The sequence below is a fragment of the Meriones unguiculatus genome, chromosome 8, assembly GCF_030254825.1.
Source record: "Meriones unguiculatus strain TT.TT164.6M chromosome 8, Bangor_MerUng_6.1, whole genome shotgun sequence".
Lineage (NCBI taxonomy): Eukaryota > Metazoa > Chordata > Mammalia > Rodentia > Muridae > Meriones > Meriones unguiculatus.
In genome coordinates this window covers 19,226,725-19,232,540 of record NC_083356.1, presented here as the reverse complement: position 1 = coordinate 19,232,540, position 5,816 = coordinate 19,226,725, and the positions used below count along the sequence as shown (strand labels likewise).

At 52.3% G+C, this 5,816-nt stretch overlaps 1 pseudogene; it reads right to left on the bottom strand.

Annotated features, from left to right (window-relative positions):
- Positions 1–811: 811 nt before the first annotated feature.
- On the bottom strand, positions 812–4,718 carry LOC132655787 (cytochrome P450 2D26-like; annotated as a pseudogene).
- Between the last annotated feature and the right edge of the window lie 1,098 nt (positions 4,719–5,816).

The following is a 5,816-nucleotide window of genomic DNA, read 5'->3' as shown; positions in this document are numbered from 1 at the left end:
GCTGGTTAATATTAGTGATGTCTGAAAAATAAAACCCAAAATATGTTCAGAAAAATGCCTGAATTTGCCTTGTATGGCAATGAGTATAGCCAGGGCAGTAGATTGACCTCAGCGTGTGGATTTCTGTCCTGCACATTCCAGGACAAGTACTTGAGTCCCATCATGCTTCAGAGAGAACTTGTCTTGTCCCCCATCATATCCTAAGCCTGAGAAGCATACTTCTTTCTGCCCAGTCACAGGCTTCTAGTTATTTTTATTAACCAACCTACTATATAGTGGGGAGCAAGGTTTACCCAACATCTTGGTATATGTGAGAATGTGCTCCTCTGTGTAGCAACCAGATCTTGGGAGCTAGTATTTAGAATTTCAATACAAGGCACCAGACAAACCTCCAACACAACACAGTAATCATTGATAGGTCTTTACCTTTGATATAGGGTCAATCACTAAACATCAGCACAACTACCTCTCTTCTTATTCTTACCTCATCTCTACTCTTCCAACTTTCCTCCCTTTCATCTCCTCCTCCTTCCCTTCATCACCTCCTTGTGATTAACACCCAACCCATCTTATAGAGAAAGGGTCTCATTAAGTAGTCCAGGCTATATAGACCATACTGGCCTTGAATTGCTGTCTTCCTACCACATCCTTCCATGTGCTATGCTGACAGAGCTGTTCTTGGCTTAATAGACTCTTCTCATTGAGGTTCTTCCTAGGATGGGCTGAGGCAGAGATAGAGGCAAGACTGATTGTAGACTGTTGACCTGAAACACAGCTGAGACTAGGATGGGGATTGGATCAGGAGTCTGAGTTGAGGCTATAGAACTTATTTATTGAACATGAATCAGCCCAAGCTGGGGGCAGGAGGGAGCTACTGGCCCTGCTAGCGCACGACTGCACAGAGTTGGTAGGGCTTTGGAGTAACTGGCAAATCCTTCATATTGCCATAATCACTGGGCCGGGGCTGTCCCTCGGGCACCGAGAAGCTAAAGCGCTGCAGGAGGCAGGTGAAGAACAGGAAGAGCTCCATGCGGGCCAGGGGCTCCCCCAGGCATACTCGGCGGCCTGTGGGTGGGAGAGGGGCTCTGTCAGCCTGGGACCTCATTCACACTCCACCCTCCTTGGCACCCTGGGTAGACAGAGAGAGCCAGGCACCCCACAGGCACCTGCTGAGAATGGCATGAAGGCCTCATGCTTCACAAAGTGGCCCTGGGCATCCAGGAAGTGTTCAGGATGGAACTGGAGGGGCTTCTCCCACACAGTCTCGTCCTTCAGCACGGAGGACAGGTTGGGGATGAGGGTGGTCCCCTGGCAGGAGACACATGGTGTGGACATGGACTGGGGCTGAGATGTGGAGACCCTGGCCACCATGATCACATTCGAAGTCTCCACCTCACACACTGGCTCCTGTCACTCACACTCGACCTGGGAGCTTCTCACCACCTTTTCTGGTACCATTGAAGGCCCTGAATGAAAATGCCCCCTGTGTGCTGTGCTTCCTAAGATCCCTGAGGCTCACTTCCTTGGGCATCCCTCTTCCCTGGGATTCTTGGGCAATGGCTTCAGTGTACTCACAACCAGGTTGGTCCTGTCACCAGGTGGAAATCCAGGATGTTGGTCTTGTTTTTCTGCCCTTGTTTGCCTACAGAGATCCTGGGACAAAGGTGCCCATCCCTACCTTGGGGATGCGGAAGCCTTGAAATTCAATATCACGGGATGTCATATGTGCCACATTCAATGGGACGATGTCCGCAAAGCGTTGCACCTCATGGACCACAGCATTGGTGTAGGGCATGTGGGCCTGGTCAGCCATTTCTGGACGCCGTGCCTGCCCGATGACTTCATCGATCTCCTTTTGGACTCGACCTGGATGGACAGCACCCCTCAGTGAAGGGGCAGCTGTCCTTGACCTTGGACTTTGGGTGAATAGGTGGGTTAATATTCCCATTAGACTGAGGACCTGTGGATCAAGCCAACTCTGGAGCCACTCGTTTCTCAAGTATGACTATCTTTCTTCCCTCGCCCTCCCTCACAAGCCAGCCAGGCTCACGCTGCACATCCGGGTGCAGGATCATGAGCAGCAGGGCCCAGGACAGTGTGGTTGACGTGGTCACCATCCCCGCCATGAACAGGTCGGCCACCACTATGCGCAGGTTCCTTTCATTGAAGCTGCTCTCAGGATTCCCCTTGGCCTGGGCCAGTAAGAAAGGGTGGGCTCAGTGGGGAGAGGAAGTCCCACAATGGCCCCCCATTGTTCCCAGGCAGCCCAGGTGCAGAGTCAATATGATGATACACAGGGGCCCACACATCTGGCCTCACAGCTCACAGGGCCTCATTTTTTGGAGCTGCAAATCACCTTCTCCATCTCTGTCAGGAAGGCATCAGTCAAATCTCGGGGAGGCTGGGCAGGGTCCCAGGTTTTCTTATGCTCGATCAACATTGTATCCAGTGAGGCTATGAAGGAAGTCATCTTAGGTAAGACTTTTTGAGGCAGCCCAGGGATTCAAAGGAACAATGGGAATGCATTCAGAGCCTGGGAAAGAAACAGAGGAGGTCTAGTTGCTTTTATTTCTAATTAAGAACTTATTCTCTGCCGGAGAAACCCTGTCTCAAAAAAAAAAAAAAATCCATTATTTCATGTGTGGAGGTGAACATGGGCTGTGAGCACTATCCCATGCACTCATATTGGTGGTCAGACAAGAATGAAGAGAGGAAATTCTATGCTTCACATGGGTCCCAGGATCCAGCTCAGGTCTCCGGCCTTTCTTGGGAGGCTCCTTCACCCACTGACATGTTCTACCCTGCAAACCTAACAGGCTTGTGTGGTTTGCTTGGAGACAGAGGGCAGAGGCTCACACTTTTCCAGAGCCCTTGACCTTTGTCCCCTCCAGCTCTCTCAGGTTGGTCAAGGTCCAGGACTCTCTCCCTGCCTTTGCCTATCACACAAGGCCCTCTCCTCATTCACCCTGAATGCTTGCTTACTTTGATAATGATTTTCAGCATGGAAGTGGCCACGTCCCCTGCTCTGAGCCTCATACCTCGGCAATGAAGCCAGTGTCCTCTCCAAAACTTTCCTTCAGGGTTTTGAGCATCCAGTTGAAGAAAGGGTCTTCATAGTCATAGCGACGGGCATAAACGAGGGACGCAATCACATTGCTCACACCTTTACTCAGCAGGGTGCTGGGGTTGAAGGGGTGTTCTGGGGACAGAGATGTGAGCAAGTCATGCATGCTCATAAGTCCCTGCCCACACCTCGATCCCTCAGCCATCACCCACCAGCCTCTTGGATGAAGGCGTCACAGAGGTGGCCAGCCTCCTCTGTCACCCACTGCTCCAGAGACTTCCTGCCCAGGCCGAAGTCACGCAGGGTGGACACAGAGAATCTCCGCTGCTCTCGCCACTCAGGCCCATAAGGTGCAAGAATCACACCTGTAGACACATCTGTGTGTGACCAAGCACATCTGGCCATGCTGTCTCCTCAGTTCCCAAAGCGCCCTGAGGTCAGTCTTAGCTACCAGATACAACCAGCTGTCACCCTGGAGGCTCCTCCCTCCATTTCCATGAGAGTCCCTTCATTGCCTGACCACATCTCCTCCATCAGAACATCTGCTCACTGCTCCTCAAGCCCTACTCTGTCTGCTCTGTCCCCTCTTTAGCTCTTTGCCTTTTGATTTGGGCCCAAAGCCCATGTGATCATAGATGGGCAGTAGAGGGCGGTCAGAAGTGTCCTCTCCACAGGTCACCAGCACTTCCCGCACGGCCTTCAGTCCATTGATCACAACCACGGGCCTCCAGGCCATCTGCAGGCTGAACACGTCACCATAGCGCTGTTGAAGCTGAAACAGAGGGGCAGAGTATGTAGCAAGTAGAGGTCCCTGCAGAGTGGAAGATCAAAGCTCCACACACAAATCTTTGCCTCTGTGTGTGTGTGTATGTTTTTGTATGTATGTGTATGTGTATTTGTCTGGTACTCATTGAACCTTGGTCCCAACCCATGCTGGGCAACTCTCTATCACTGACCTACATGCTCCATCTGTGCTATGACATCTTGTGGCCTGGGGGCCCATATCTTCTAAATTCAGCTAAGGTCTCACAGTTGATGTGGACATTCAGCTGTGACCCTGTAAGGTCCTTGGAGCCCTTCCTACCTCCCACCCCCACAAGAGGAGAGTCAGGTTCCTGAGATGGGCAGCCAGGCCTGAGACCACACAGCAGCCAGAGATGATAGCAGACACAGCCCCTCCCCACTTTGTTTTCCCAATAAGCCTCTGCCTCTTGGGGGCCATCTTCCTGTCTACCTGTGTCTCCAGCACCACTCTGTGTGCTTAGGGGCAGCATGGTCTCTACCGCACTCCAGCACCATCTCTCTCACCTTGGACATGGTATACAGCATGTTCTCTAAGTCCAGCTGAAGCAGGTTTCCCAGCCCAGGGAGTGCCATGGGGCCTGGAGGGTAGCGGGAGTTCCAGAACTTGGGCCGGTGCATCAGGTCCAGCAGAAATAGGAAGATGGCCGTGAAGATGAGCGCAGGCCACAGGTTCTCTCCAGCCAGCAGACCCATGGCCGCTCCACTGCCTCCCAGACTCTTTTGGGAACACGTGCGTCAGACACCTAGAATCAGGACAGATCCTCTCAGATGGATCCGACAGACAGACGGAGGACCTGGTCCTTTATAAAGGGCTTAAAGCTGCCCTGTGTCCTCTGCTTTGAGCCACGTAGCTATGTTTACTCTTCAAACAGAGCCTCTACGAGGGGTGAGAAAAGTCCAGGGAAAGTCAACCTCGGCGTTGCTGCCCTTTCCTCTCTCTTCAGGTGCTTATCTTGGGGAGTGGCATCAGTATGCACACAGCTGTACCTCGGGGTTACTTTGGGCTGGGCACTGCGAGCACGGTGGGCAGATAACCAGTGGACCCTGTCTCAGGGTGTGTGATCTCAGGACGGAGAAGTCAGTGTGCCTGATTTGGCACACAGGCAGAGCTCTGAGAGGCCTGGGGACACAGTGTCAGAACAGAACGAGACATCCTGGGGGCTCTGTGGAAAGTCTGTCTAGCGGGATTTAAGTAAGGTGTGACTGACACCATAGGCTCTATTCCTGTGCAGCAAGGGCCACTGAAGGGGCTTGTGTGGCTACCCAATGAGGGCCAGGCAGTGTGAGGAAGGCAGCTCCAGCCAGCGCAGCCTTGAGAACCGGCTTGAGGTTGCCAGACTCAAAACCTGGGGACATCTTAGCTGGGATGTGAGAAAGCTGAAAGAGAGTCAACAGCTCTCAAGAGCATCCTGGAGAGGCCAGCAGGGGTCCAGCTGCTTGTCACATGGAGACCATGGTCTAATTTTCTTTATCCTTTGCTTCTTGGTAGGTCACACCCCATGCCAACAGTCATTTTAATGGGGATGGGAAGGTGTCTTCCTTGTGCCATGTGGGCAGAGTTTTGGGGAGCTGTGAACACTGCCACAGACTGGGGATAAGACTTCCCTGGAGGCTCACACTTTATTGGCAGGACACAAGGCACTTACAGGTACTGTAGGATATGCCACCGGACTAAGACAGCAAGTGCCACTAGCTGGTTTTGGGATGAGTGAATGGGAGTGGAGGCAGGGGGCTGCAGCCTATGGAGTCTTGTGTACTGGTCTGAGGTTGCCAAATTGATCAGAAAGGCCAGACTAAGAACCTGGACACTTCTCAACTTGGGCCTGAGAAAGCTGAGAAAAATGTCTACTGTCCCCAGAGGTCTTAGGTTGGGTCAGTTACTTTTCCTATGGTGGCCCCTATGTCTTATTCTCCCTTTGTCCTTGGTGGGTCAATCTTTCCCCCAACA